Below are 15,085 nucleotides of genomic sequence, written 5' to 3'. Positions count from 1 at the left end.
ACCCTTTCTCTGTAAAATCCAAGAGTCTTGTCCTCTGAAAATGTCCTCTCTCCGTTGCTCATTATGTTCAGGCAGGTGGAGATGCCCTCAGGGCTGGCAGCTGAGTCTGATGGCCTCAGGGCAAGTGTGTCATGGAAATATCCACAGATGACAGAAGAACTGGGAAAAGCAATTGCAAAGTGCTAATGCTCCCTCAGGGGCTGTGAACAAAAGTAAGACAAAAAGACAATACCAGACCTTTCTTCTGACATTTCCTACCCCAGAAAAGTTGCAGTGGGGGAGGAGCAGCCCCTGGTGCAAGTGGGTTGCGGTTTGGGAACACTGCCTGTCCTGGAGCCTTTTTCCATGTGCTGTGCAGCCTTGCTGCTCTGTGGCCCTTCACCGCTTGCCATGTCCCCTGGACCAGGCTGAGTTGGACCAGGCCACCAGCAGAGCAATGTCCTAGAGCAAGGCAGTCATTGGTGTCAGAAAGGTTTGCTGGTGTGGTATTTCTGGGCCCTTTGTTTCCCACTGAGTCTACAAAGACCCAAAAGTGAGGTTTTGGGGGAGCATGCTTGCATGACTAAGGAAGAGAGTAACTGAAGTGTCTTCAGTTGTTAAAGAGGGACACGTACTGTGCAAGTTAATGTTCAAGGATTTTTTAATAGTGTCTGGAAAGAGCAGTGCACCTCTGAAGGGAGATTCCTCTAGAGATGGGTGTTGCAGACACACACACCTCTCTGTTACTGCTCAAGGAAGCCGGAGGATCGATTCAGTCCAGTTTCTCCATTTCCTTGTGTACACAAAGGTACCTGATGCCCATCCAGCCACATCTGAGGCCCTCAGACATCTGCATGGGGCTGGCAGATCTGACACAGGACTCGAGGTAAACCTGTTCCCTTCCAAAGAGGCCAGCAGAGGCAAGGCAGCATATCTTAGTTGTCTCAGAGAGCACCATTTGCCTACATTTGGGCAGCTGAACCTGGCCAGGGAGGCCGCACTTTGACATTGCTAAAGCTGAGTGAACACATCTGTTCTGGATCTTGAAAATTCGAATAAAGGGTACATAGAAATTGTTCAGAGATGCATATTTGTTTTTCTGCATTCATTCCTATTTGTTTCATTTGAATTACTCTTTCCCTTGCAGCTCAACTCATCCAAACAGTGCAGCACAAGAAAAGATGGCTCCTCAAATGAGCTTGTATTTCTGTCCTGTGTGTGCTTCCTTGATAGTAACACCTCACTGGGCTTCTTGTTCGAAACTTCCTCCTCTGGATGTGTGACCCAGTTCATTTCACAGGTGAGACTCCTCCAGTAGGATTTATGGCTCTGGCACGGCACACCTCGTTCCCTCTGTGTTGTTGGAGGAGGGCAGCCTGTGCAGGAGCACAGTGGCAGGGTGAGATCAGGGCACAGACCTGATCTCCTCCCCCAGCTGGTCGATTTTCACAATAACACCATAGTCTTGCCAAAAATATAAATACTACCAGAAAGTAGAGGCTAGAAATATACTTCCTGGAGGTATCACAGAATCATAGAATAGTTTGGGTTGGGAGTGACCTTTAAGGCCATATAGTGCAACCCCCTGCAGTAAGCAGGGACATCTTTACCTAGATCAGGTTGTTCAAAGCCCCACCCAACCTGACCTTGAGCACTTCCAGGGATGGGGCATCTGCCACCTCTTTGAGCAACCTGCATTTCACCTGTTTCATTGCAAAAAAACCTTCTTAATATCTAATCTTTTAGTTTAAAACCTTTCTCCTTGTCCCACTATTACATGCCCTTGTAAAAAGTCCCTCTCCAGCTCTCTTGGAGCCCCTTTAGGCGCTGGAAGGTACTATAAGGTGTTCCTGGAACCTTCTCTTCTCCAGCTGAGCAACCCCTGTTCCCTCAGCCTGTGTTTGTAGCACAGGTGCTCCAGCCCTCTGATCATCGCTGTGGCCTTCTCTGGACCTGCTCCAGCAGATCCATGTTATATCCTGAGCAATTCTTCCAAATGTCAGCTGGGTCAGCACTCACCATGTCTCCCTCCACACACCAGTGTGTTCAGATGACTTTGCCATAGGTCAGTGTGTACGGCAAGAAGAATTCCAGCTGTCCTCTTGCTCTGCAGTTTTCATACCACTGAAAGGTTAATGAGGCTGAATGCCTCCCTGATCCTCAAATACTTGGGCAAAACATGGGGAGCACAGCTTGTGCCTTTGAAACTCAGAGCTCGAGGAAGGCTGCTCAGCCACAGGCATCTGTTCTCAGCAGGGCTGGCTGCGTGAGACTTGCAGTGTCTTCTCCAGCCCTCCAGCTGCTCTCCAACAGCACATTGCTGAAGTGGGAGCAGCTTCTTCGTTCCCATGGGCACGGGTGTCACTGTCACTCTGCACTGTAACTGTCCAGGTTGCACAGCTACCTCCCAGCCTTGATTCCTACCTGCATCCCAGCATTTGCACTCCAGCATCCATATTAATATCATTGCTCTTTTGAGGGCCCAGATCCCTGTCTCTTCACTCCCTTCTTTCTTGCTCTCAAAGTCCTTCTGTCCTTTACCATTGACCCTCAGTGGCTGGTTACTGGTCAGATGGTGCTGCCACTGCATGGGAAATTATGGAAAATGGGTGGCAGGAGATTTTTCCCCTGAGGTCTGTTGGGATCAGAGGGGAGCTGCATTGCCCTGGGAAGCAGGTTCACATTGCCACATCCAAGAGAAGGCCCAGCTTGTCCCTCCTCAGCCTTGCTTCTCCCCTTCAATGGCCTCCTGAAGTACGCCCATTCTTATTTGCTAGATGTCTTCTGCTTTGATTTGTACTCTGGCCAGTTCAGCTATTTGAGATGTGCAAGATCCTGCAACATCGCCTGAATTACCAACTTTCTTGTTAGTTTTATGTGACTCTGTGCTTTTTTTTTTACATAACTTTGTAGATGATTGGAGGTTTTAGTCTACGTGACATGGACCAGTTCCAGTGACTTTTCCCACCTCACTTTTGTGATCTGCTATCTGCTGAGTTACACAATCTCCTCCAACAGTAACATTCAGCTCATCACTCCCCCAAGGTAAAAATCTGCTTAGGGAGCTGCTCTCATCTCAGATGCACTTTCTGGCACAAATGCAATGGGAAAGTCAGACAACAAAGTTCCCTGGAGCCAAATGGGTGTCATTCATTCCTGCCATGTCTTGCTCTTTTAAGCAATACAGCAAAAACAGAACAGGGAACTTAGAAGCAAGTTTAGAAGTTGTCTGAAACTGTTACTACAGGCAAGCAGAGCTAATAATTGTACATGGAAAAATTAGATACAAAATATTAAAATACTTTACCTGAAATAAAAAAAACAGAACCCAAACCTTCTCAAGTTCAGCCTTCCAGCCCCATCCCTCCCTTTTAAATATGTCTGTGATTTGCTTCGCTGTTGGAACTGTGCACATGGAGTATCCAAAACGAACATGCAAGGCACCCTCGGTTTCTGCTGCAGCCTCCCTGATGCAGAAGGAACCCAGGTGCACTGGCCTTTAGTGTGCAGAGTCCAGACACATGAAAAAATGGATCTTTCTAGTGAAATTTGGGACAACTCTTTACACTGGTGTTTTCCTTCAGGCCTGAGATCTTTTCCCTTAGTAAGTTGGGACCACAGCGTTTTGCTGGAATGAGTGAAGACTCCAGAATATGGTTCCTGACTGTAAAGGATCTTGTTGTGGTGGTTTGTTCTCTTTTTTTAATGTGTATGTGTTTGGTGCATGCATGTGAGCATGTATTGGTACATCCACTGGTCAGGGAAAGAAGAAAACATGCAGTGCCCAGTGAATTTCTGTAGGGTCATGTTTTGATGTCCTGACTCAGCTGTTCTTTTGGCCAAGCTCTACTGACCAGCTGTTCAAAGCTATTTAGACACTGGATGTCTCAATATAGTTCAGCATCTGTCTCAGTCTGACTGAGGACTGGGCAAGATCTGTAGAGACTGATCCCTCCATGGTTATTATTTTTAAAGACATTGGCTTTTGCTGCTGATATAACTGGACCCTCTGTGCCTAAATTTCTTTTTTTTTTCTGGAGAATTTCTTACTATGGCTCTTTGTGCCTTTTAGAAGAGTCCCCTCTCTGCTCTCTGATTTTAGTGTCCTCCTGATAAGTCTTTAGGCAGAGATCAAGGCTTGGGCAGAAGAGATTTCACTGCTTTAAACAGTGAGAAAAACTTAGGCCAGGTTTAGTCTCCTGCACTCTCATTACACTATAGTAATGCTAAAGTGCAGTACAGATATTCCTAGCAAAATACACTTGTTTTCAGGCTTCCTTTTTGAGACAATCAGGTGTAATATCTCAATGTTTCACCCAAAAAGACACTTAGTTTGGGTTCTATTAAAATAACTTTGAAAGCTTCATTAAAATGTATCTGAAAATTTCTGAGTGAAATATATCAACCTCAACTATATAAAAGCTTTCATTTTTACAAGAAACTGTCTTCATACACTGACTTGTCCAGTTATGAGGATAGTTCATTTATCTCTTTCTGTTTCAGTCATTTGAGGCCCAGAAAATTAATTACAGAAATTTCTTCCCTTTCACAAGGACACATTTTTCAACGTTATTTTCCTCAGGGTATGAAGTATTGGTTACCTAAAATACGCTAGTTTTCCATAGCTCTGTTTCCCAATCTCCTCTTCCCAGCTGAAGAGAAAGTATCACTGCAGAAAGACTTCTTCTTCCACAACAGTCAGATCAGCGCTCCTCCATTAACCAGTCAAAAGGTAATGATCTTTTAGCTACCTGGGTGACATGCATTGCCCAGAGAGAAAGGATTTCACAGGGCTGAGTATTTCAGGACTTTGCCTCTTACATTTCTCTATCCAGTTCTGACTGGAGTCCTGTGTAGATTTTGGGAGAACTCGACAAGTGGGATTCACCGAGGCCAACAAGGAGCAATCCCATAAGTTAGCCTGCAGAAAATGGCAAGGAGAGTAGCAGGGACCTGCAAAGAGATATAGAAACTTAGCTCTGAGGTGCAGAAATCCCTGCTCTCACCTGGAGTCTGTAACTATAGACTCTTTCCTGGAGATCATGTCCAAGCCACTCTTTTCGTCACAAAACACAGCTGGGGAGAGGCCCACCTACCTTTGCATGGAACAGCTCAGTGTTCGCAGGACACTTCTGGAAGGTGAGAAGCTGAAGAGCAATTCCCTCCATTTCCTGGAGAAGGTCAGCTGAAGGTGACCTCTAGATGTGCAAGAGCCTTGTGAGTGTTGGCTACACCATGGAGTAGGAGAGAGGCACTGTGCCCTGCATGGAAACATCCCTCAACCCAGCAGCAAAAGCGTTTGAACTGGGCTCTGGCACATCTGGGAAAATGTTTTGGCTGGTGGGCATCTCTTTCTCCTGTGTTGCCAGAGGCCATGTTACAGAGCTTGCTGCCTTGGAGTATGCCTGATGTGAGATTTTCATGACTCATCCCTGCAAAATAATCTCCCACATGAAAAAGGCCTTTTAACTCCAGGGTTTCATGTGTTGTCCCAGTGCTGAAATCTGCCCAGACCATCTTTGCTGTAGGTCTTCTCTATCTGCTGCAGACTTAGGTGTCACCTGTGCAGTGCCTCCCACTCCATTAGCCTGTGTTGTGCCTGCTCTCCCATTCTCTCAGCTTCCTCCAGGCCGGGACCATGCTCCTGGTTTGTCAATGCTGGCTTTGTGAAAAAGAAAATTGTTTTACAGAGATGAGTTCATAACAAGTGGATCACCATCCTTCTGCCATCTCCCTTCTTGATCAGTGGGATTCCCAAAGGGACCACCGCTCACAAGTGACAATCCATTAAGGTCCTTCCTCGTGTTAGCTGACTTGCACAGCTCACCCAGTGACACCCAGTGCCTGGCATGGGGCTAGGGGCTGCTTGTGATTTCCACACTTTGCCTTTGCCTCTGGAAGGGGCGTTTCATGGTGCTCCAAAGGATGCTGTTTCACAAACAAGAACATTCACTTGGTTCCTTTATCATTTCCTGAGCGGGCGCGTTCATCTCCGTCCTGCTTGCGGCTGTCATCCAGCGCCTGGATCTGAGCAGGAAATCTGCCTTGAACAACACGTGAGGGCTGCCAAGACATGCATTGCTGGTCCCCACAGGCACCAGCAGACAGCATTATAATTACTTATCCTCAAGAGATCAAGTGGTACGTGGTGTTCTTCTCCAAAGACCGGAGCACTTGCATATCGCACAGTAGCTCTGCTTGGGGACAGAGGAGGGACAGTGCCTGGGGCTGCTGTTACACTGGGACAGAGAAGGCTGCGGGATGATTTTGGTGTTGCAACCTCCATCACATCTGACTGAGCTGTTTGCTGTGAGCTCACCAGGCTCTATCACACTGAGGAGAGCTGTGACTCACACGGGATCAGATATTTGAGCATGGCAAAGGCTCAACTTCCCGGAGACCAGGGACTGAGGCAAGCACTGTGGCTGCTCTCTGCGGGTGAGGGACTGCACCCTTCTGCTTGCTCGTGCTGCAGACCAACCTCAGGGTTGCTGGGAGAGTGTTTTTCTTCCTGCTTACAAGAGGCCAAAGCCTGAAACCCTGAAAGTTTCATGCAGACCTCACTCTACCCTCCCTGGCAGTGAGAGCTGTGCCCCTCCAAGCCCAGGCATCCACTCTCCCTCCAGGATGGGGTCTGGCTGTGCTGTGGGATATTTGTGGTTTTGCTCACAAGAGGAGGGCAGGGAGAGCAAGTTCTGAGGAGGGAGACAGTTCTGAGTTGCCTGCTGGTGTTTCAACCTGGTCCTCAATAAGACAGGAGCCTTTCAGCAGGGCTGCTGCTATTTATTTCATATGTGCAGTACCTCTGTGAAGGGAAAGCATGAGAGTGACTCAGCTGCTCCCACAGGGATTTACAGTTTCAGCCAGGCACAGGGGTGGGACAGCCATGCCACCAGAGCACAAGGACACACCATCAGCTGCAGCCACTGCTCTTCACCTGCCATGAAAGTTTGGGACCAGTTCCCACTCTGATGTTAACAGGGGCCATGGTTTGCACAGCAGCATCTCTGAAACAGGGTTTACAGGGAGGGCTGTTCTCCCTGGATAGCCTGACACTTCCAGGCAGGTTGCGCTGTTCTCCAGAAAATAGGGACAAAAATCAAATGTGTGATGCTCTTGAATGGATCTCCCTAGGAAAATACCCTGCATGTGAACAAAAATGTGATCCCAAACAGAAAATGGTCACATAACTGAAATATGTGTATGTCTGGAGGACAGATAAGAGTTGGTTGAGAGGGAGGGTAACTGCAATCCCACCAGAGATAATGGAATCCCTAAGAAATAACCCCCTGCTGCTCTGTGGGAAGTGAGGGCTGCTCAGCACAGCACTGAGCCTTGCAGAGACTGTGAGCATTCAGCCAGAGACCCTGTGCTGGAACACAGCCCTCTCCTGCAGCCACCTGGGGTGGGTCTGCTGGCCACCTCCCTCTGCCCTTCTCCCGGTGTCCAGCTGCAGTGGCCCATTAAGTTCACTGGGTTCTTCACACTGTCAGTGGCTGACATTGCCTCAGGAGTGTCACCACCCAGCACAGGATATGACCTGAACACCTGTCCCTCAGGATTGCAAGGAAACACCTACACCCAGCTGGGATCCACCACCCAGGACCCTTTCCTGAAGGCAGGTGCAGACACACCACCTCTCACAGACCTCACCAGAGCTGAATCTTTTCTCTCTGAATTAAGCCATTCCACCTTTTAAGTGAAGCTTTGGTCCAAGAATTGGGGAGCCAGATTTGCTGAGTGATGGGATTCAAATCCATGCTTGCTCATCAAGGTAGTCCAGTGGGATCTGTGGGAATTCCCATCACATTTCCTGAAAATGGGTCTGCTGTGCAGCAAGAAGCTCAGACTCTGGTCAGATAGAGAGGCACCACTGCAAATATGACTGTGATTTAATGGTCGAGGTAAGTAGGTGGCTGCCAAACCTTGTTCTACATTTTGCATTAAATATTTAGCACATAAAAAAAGGAAATGCTTTTCTGGAGCAGAGTGCCCCTTCTTCTAGGTGAGTGGCTTGACTGTTAAACATCAAAGTCATCATTTTTCCCTTGCTGCATGTGCTGAGGTTTCTTTGCTTTCTATAATCTGAAGGAAAAAGAGTGACCTGTCAGAGGTAACTTGCAAAATATTTCGCTGGGGAATACCAGAATACCATTATCTAAACACTGCTTTTTGATGAGCTTATGGGATTTTTGTCCTGGCTTTGGCTTGCAGGTTTTTGAGTTATTTCATGATGCAAGACTACCCTAAGACTAATGGAGAGAAATGTTCTTTCTTCTAAACTGCTGCACCCCTATGAAAAAAATAGGTGTTAATATGGCTGTTTTCCCCTTTGCTTTTCTGAGTGGTTTTGGTGTCAACTCTGAGCTGCCGAAGGTACAAAGAGATCCCACAGCTTGATGGGGAAGGTGGGTACCTCCAGCTGCAGCACAGGGCAGCATTTAACAGCGGCTCTAATTATCCAAACGGGTTGCTGAGAGAGGCTGCTGTGGCTTCCCTACTGCATTAAGCCCTTAAATGAAGGCTGTTTTCTTTAGGTATTTTACAGGTTGCCTAGCATTTATCAGTGGGTAAGAGCCAGCACATGGGTGTGAAGATGAGGAGACAGAGGGTGCAGGGCTGGGGACCACTCCGGGAGCAAGAAGGCGCAGCAGAGGAGAAACCACGGGGATGAAGCTATGGCTCAGGGAGGGAAGTGTACAGCCAACAGGCGGGGTCAGGGACAGGCTGTTAGAGGGAACAGTGTGTTGGAAAATAAAATAATTTGGCTTTTCTGTTTCAAAGAAAAATAGAGTCCTCTGTGTAAGTCTGTGCTGGGATGCCCTACCCGACCTTGCTCTGAACCTGGGTGTGTGACCAGATGTTATCTGGTAGGGGCCTTGTAGAGGTCTGCTGTAAATACTGTTTAAAGGAGATATTCCTACCAGAGGAGGAGGAAGAGTTGTGCCAGGAGCAGAAGTGAGGGGCAGAGCCCCAGTGACAGTGACAGTGGGATAAGGGCAGGATGGCGGCTGCCCATCTCCCACATCTCAGGGCCACCCGTGCAGCACAAATGCACCTTCCCTGTGTGAACCCCAGAGCTCTGCTCTATCTGTAATTCGTTTTGCATGATTAGCTTGACATGATGTAACCCCTGTCCTTGTGACTCAGCACGCCAAGTATAAGCATCAAATGACTACAGAGTCATCTGATTTACAGAAGTCTCACTTATAACAGCTCATTACCGAGCCAGCAAAGTATCCGTGAGCCAGCCAGCAGAGAGCAGATTGGAGAGCTTATGAAAGCAGATTTTGGGAAAACTTTCCTAGTCAAGCCTGCTGACTGACAGCTGATAAGCAAAATCATCCTGCCTTACCTTTTAGGTTTTCCTTTCTCACTTCGCTTTGGCTCAGGAAGCCAAGTTTCACCAACCAAAGCCACCTCAGGAATGGTCTAATGAGGCTGTTTGAAACCAAATTGAAGTGAAGTCTGGCTGAGAGCTAGGTGATGGAAGTAAAGTTTTCCACCAGCACAGGATGAGACCAAAGGAAACTCTCAGAGCTGCAGTTCTGTTGATGGCAGAATTTGCATGCGGCGTCTCTGCACCTCTGCTAGTGTGTCCTTTCATGACTCAGGCAGTGGTCAGAAACTCCAATTGCCTGTGAAGTATTTGTTCATACACAGGCTCTCTACATTTATTTTATTACTTAAAGAGAGCCAGATCGCCAAAAGTTTTCTAAAATCCCCCTACTGTGCTTTACAGCTCACTCCTAAAAAGCTACATTGGGTCAGTGACTTGGGTGGTCAGGCTACGATATTTTCTGAAGTACTGCAGCTAAAACTACTCCCATGGAATATCCCAGGCACTGAATGTGCTATTTGACTGCAAAGCACCTGTTTGACATCAGCTGTCTTTAACCTAAGTTAGGAAAGGAAATGGAGACATTAAAAAATGCAACACCACTGGTATTGCCTGATCTGATCCCTGCTGTCATGTATATTTCTCTTTCTGGGCTGGTGCAGGTCTGCCTGTGCCCTGAAAACAAGAACTTGGAGGGATGAGGCTACAGCTACTCTCAGAGAGCTCGTACTTATGGATAGAGAAGACACATACCCAAAGCCCTTATCCACATGGTACAATGCAAGCTTTTCTAACGGGGTATTTCCCTGACCTCCAGGATATAGGATACTTGGGATAAGGGGTTTCCAGGAGCTGAGCTGGGCACTCAAGTCTCCCCACAACTAGATGGGTGTAACTCCATTCTGTTGCAGCCACAAAAGAAATAAACGTTTTTATTCCAAATCTCTGGGCTGTTCCCAGCCCCACTTAGAGGGGCCATATTCCCTACCTGTACATTTCCTCAATAGCAGATTGACATGATGCAGAAAACACAAGGAAGAGATTCAGTTTTTAAGGAAAGTACAGAATGTTTGGGTGTATGCTTATCCATGGGTATTTTTCATTCTCTCTCACTCTTTTTATGCAAAGCTGTCATGGGAGACATCTGACAGAACCTCTTGGGCTTTGTCCATGTATGACCATTGTTTGTATTTAAAAGAATAATCTCAGTAATTTTTGCCTAGTTCCCATGATTTATTGCTTCAGGATAAGATTTTCTGGAAATCGGTGAGATCCTCCAGGATCAAAGCAGCCTAGAGAAGGCAAGGTGCTCTTATCGTTACATCTTCAGTCGCCTTACTTTCCCCACAGGGAGAAGTAATTGTGCATGCAGTTTGTGTCTGGAGGCAGTATATTCTACAGAAATGCCACTTATTACTGCATTGCTTTTCATCTGCAGAGGGGAAAAGTGATGTGAAAATGCCCGGAGGAGCAGGAATGTGGTAATATGAATCTCATTTTACCATGCCTAAAAGAACTTCATGCAGACAAGGAGTTGGTAAAAGAGAGTCAACGCTGAATAAAAATTCCCAGTTAGAGCCCTATTGAAGGCAGCACTTCTGTGGTGAGGTGGGTTAGCTCTCCCTACTTTTACAGGAACCTGTGCTAGTGTGTGCTTGCTTGGCTTTTTTATAACCTGTCTATACCTCTCCCATCTTGAAGCTGTGGCTTTCTTTCTAGGTACTTGCTTGCCATTCCCAGCAGCTGGATGGCCAAAAGCTCTGGTGTGGTGGTGGGTAACTGGGCAGAGGTGCTGCAAGGTCATTGCTCCAAGGCAGGGCACTGGAAGTCCCCAGTCCTAAGATACAGAGTGTTTTGCCATCAAGTGTTGGTGACTCAAAGTGGTTTGCCATCACCTTGAATGGAAACATCCAGTTAGCGCTGAACCTGATAGAAAACTGATGGTGCTCGACTGCATTTTAGCACAGGAGAGCTATCGTCCTCCTGGCTCACCTGTGTTTCCTCAGCAGGGATTACTGTAACACTGCTCAGCAGCTGAGCTCTGGCTTGTGGCGGTCTGGGGACAGAAGTCTCATTTACAGGCTGGGTTTGGAAAGCAGCATATGGATGGAGGGAAGGCTTGTAGCTGCTGCTGTGGGGCCCAAGGTTTTGGGGAGGGCTGGAAGACTCCAATTTTGAGGGTTGTCTGCTCCCCATGGGCTGGGGCACAGCCCTGGTTTGCACCAACCCTCACACCCCTTGTGCAGCAGGAGGTGTTTAACACCATCCCCAGCTGAGCAAGGGGCTCATGCTGGGATGCTCAGCCTGGGATCTGGCAGCACTCCTTTTGTCCCAGCTGCCACTGGCACTGCATGTCGGCTGCTTTTCTCATTGCCTGTGGGGCAATTCCTCAAGCAGGGATATGAAGTTGCAGGTTCGCTTTCACCCCTTCTGCCTGGAGTCTGTCCTTGCAGTGCACTGTGGTGGGCTCCAGATTTGCTTTGCTTTTTCCATCCCATTGCATTTGAGGGGGTAAAGCATAACCAGCTTTTGCAAAACCATGCTCTGTGCAACTATCCCCTCAGATCAGCTGAATCTTGCCCCCACGAACGCCTCCTTCCTCTCAGCACAGAGCCTTATCAGCAGAGGCTGACTGATAAACCAGGGCAGTGCCACTGGGGGCTCTGTTACATGCATCTTGGCCACACACAGAAACATATGTATATGTGTGTGTGCACACACATTCCTGCCAAGCAGGAGGCAGCAGTGAAGCTTCCAGTGATTTGGAAGGGACCTGGAGAGCTCTCAGAGAAGAGCTGAGCTTTTAAGAACCCCTTTGCATCCAGCCTCTTCCTCTAGGTAACAGTTTATTTCTAACATCTGATTTTCCCCTCAGCACATTCATGCCACCTGCTCTGACAATTATTTCTGATTTCACCCAGTGTGAATTTCTGCTGGGCCATTTATAACAAACCTGTCACAAGGTGCCATAGATCCTGCTGTCAGAGTGAGCACACACCTGATTTATTTGCTATGCCTCTGTTAGGAAATTACTAGTTTATATTTAGGGGGGAAAAAGTTATATCTTTTCTTTGTCCTCTGAAATTTTATCACAGCACCATCAAAAATAAGGGCTGAAAGGGATTTCTGAAAGTCATCCAGCCCTGGGGCAGAGCCAGGACAAACTGAGCATCTAAACTCCTTTGGACTCTACTTGGCCCCTGTGTAAAGGCACAGCCACACAGTCACAGCAGAGTAACCACTTCTCTGTAGTGGCAGTTTGCAGGGTTTGCCTCACCTCATATTTCAGGAGCTCCAGGGCAGACCTCCCTTTGTACCACCAAAGTTTTCGTTTTACTGTGTGTCTGAAGTAAACACACCTTCCCCAAAAGGAGGGAGGTTTCACTGGAAATGTTTGTTTTCATGAGATGAGACAAAACCAGCATCCACATCTGCATGTGAAGAGTCCTGGTGGTCACAGGGGTGTGGGAGCAGAGGCACAGAAGTGTTTGGTGCTGTTGGGAGCTGCTGGATGAGCAGACATGGCAGGAGGGAGATCTCATTGGAGGCAAGGGTGCTCCCATCCCTTCTCGATCAGCCCAGCAGGAGCACTCTTTTGTCAGTGACAGACACACTGCCACATGGTTACAGCACCAGTGAGATGTGCTCAGCATCCAGCAAACCTGCTGTGAGCAGCTGGGGAGTGGCTCCCACTTGAGGGCCCGTGTGGAGAGATTGGTGCCCATGGTACCACTGCCTCCATGCCAAAACACAAATCTCCTTCTTCCCACAGGGGGATGAAGATGTTTAAAACAGTCATGGTGCTCCTGATAAGGAGTGCATCTTCTTTACAGTCACCAGGTTTCCAAGCAAATGTATTTTGTAGTTTCTACAACAGCTGGGTGGGAAGCTGCGAGTTGCCAGCATTGCTGCTGTGTGAATTCCTTTTTCAGATGTTTATTTGTTTTGCCAGTGTCCTCAATGTGTCCTTGTTATGGGTGTAGCTTTAGTGCCAATAAAAACCTGAAATTTCATCAAGGGCATCTGATCCTATATTAGGTTGCAGGAATAATGAGTGTTTTTCAACTGGTACTTGAACTTAAAACCTAATCCTTATTTATATCCTCCTTTTCAAGCCCTGTGTCTTTCCTCCTTCCCTGGGAGAGGTGGCATGGCTGTGCTGTGGCATCAGTCAGTGGCTCTGGACGTCAGGGGAGCACGTCCAGATGACGCATGTGTTGGTGAGCCCAGGAATCTTTCACTGGAGTTTGTCCAGGGTAGAGATTCACTCTTTTCCAAAGTAATGTCCAGCAAAAAGTGGAGTTGTGGGGAAGGTTATGACATGTGGACAGGGGGTGAAGTTAAGGGGGGGACAGTTTCAGTCCCCCTACTCTTCCTGTAGTTCATGGAAACAAACAGTTTGGCCTCAAGTGTGAGGTGTTGCTGCTTTCCCTCTCTTCTGCAGTTTCAGGATCAAGAACAGTTTTTATCTGCAATTTAATATCTACACAGAGTGCTCGGATCACACTGGTCGTTGTATTTAGCAATGCACTGCTGAGGGAGGAGGCTTTGCAGTCTGAAGCACATTTAGCAAAGTACATAAATGTGGGGAGGGGAGGAAAATCCCTGAAGGCATCATTTGTACAACTATGCAACATAAAAATTTGCGCCACTTCAATAAACTATACACAAATAGTTTACAGTCTGTCTTCAACCCTAGCTGCTCTACTGTGATTTCTAAATAGAATATGATTAATGTTAAAAATAATCCAATATATGAATTCTGTCTTCTGGATTGTTTTTAGCAGGTCAAAGGCCATTATTGCAGTAATTGAATAATCCCACAGCCCTTTGCTCCAGACATTCACTATGGAAACTAAGCAGTGAGGACTGGCTATTCTATTTTCCAGTCATCCAGACAGCATTTTAATGGGAAAGAAAAATCTGATGCAGTTAAAAGCCCCTCTAAAAGCAGATTATGGGGAAAAAATAGATGCTCAGATGAGATGTAGGCTGGTGATTCACTTCAAAATACTGTAATTGTTGAAGACACTGATAATCACTTTGGCAAGAATGCAAAGACATAGAAATGCTTTTTTACCCTGTGTTCTCTAGATTGAGAGACAAGGGGGAGGGCTGTTTTCTTTCCATGAGACCAGTGAAAAGCACATATTTCTAAAGCAGAAATCAGGGTTTGTTCTGAGAGTGTTTTAAGACTCTCAGATGAAAAATACTCTGCTGTTAGAAATGGTGCATGTCATATTTAGACAACAGTGTTTATTAATTATAGGATAGAATCATCTAATGACTCCAGCTGAGATTGTGGCATAGTGTGCCAAGCATTATATACACATCATACAGAGAGGTGTAAAGACAGCCAGGCACACCTCAAATCTAAGTAGACTTGTAACTGACCACTGTTTATTTCCCCTGTTTTTACATCCTTGCAAATCCATTGACCCCAGCTGAGATGCTCATGACTTAGTGGGAGACAAATCAGAGGCAAATTTTGTTATTTTTTCTGAGAAAGGGGCAGGGAAAAGGTAACTTATTTGTCTGAATAAGGAGGAATCTATGGAAAAGGTGGCATTGACTCTGGATAGTGTCCTGGATGCATAAGACTGTTTTCCTCCTGTAGGAAATGTCCTAAGCTCATTTCAAGATGAGTGAGAGCTAGCCAGAAACACCCAGGCATTGTTCGGTGGTGCCTCCAACACTTCTCCTCCTTCCCCCTGGAGTTTTCACATCTGTCCTGGTGGGTTCACATCCCCTGTGGTCCTTTCACAA

This window comes from Corvus hawaiiensis, chromosome 6, assembly GCF_020740725.1.
Source record: "Corvus hawaiiensis isolate bCorHaw1 chromosome 6, bCorHaw1.pri.cur, whole genome shotgun sequence".
Lineage (NCBI taxonomy): Eukaryota > Metazoa > Chordata > Aves > Passeriformes > Corvidae > Corvus > Corvus hawaiiensis.
Note: the sequence above shows the minus strand (reverse complement) of the source record.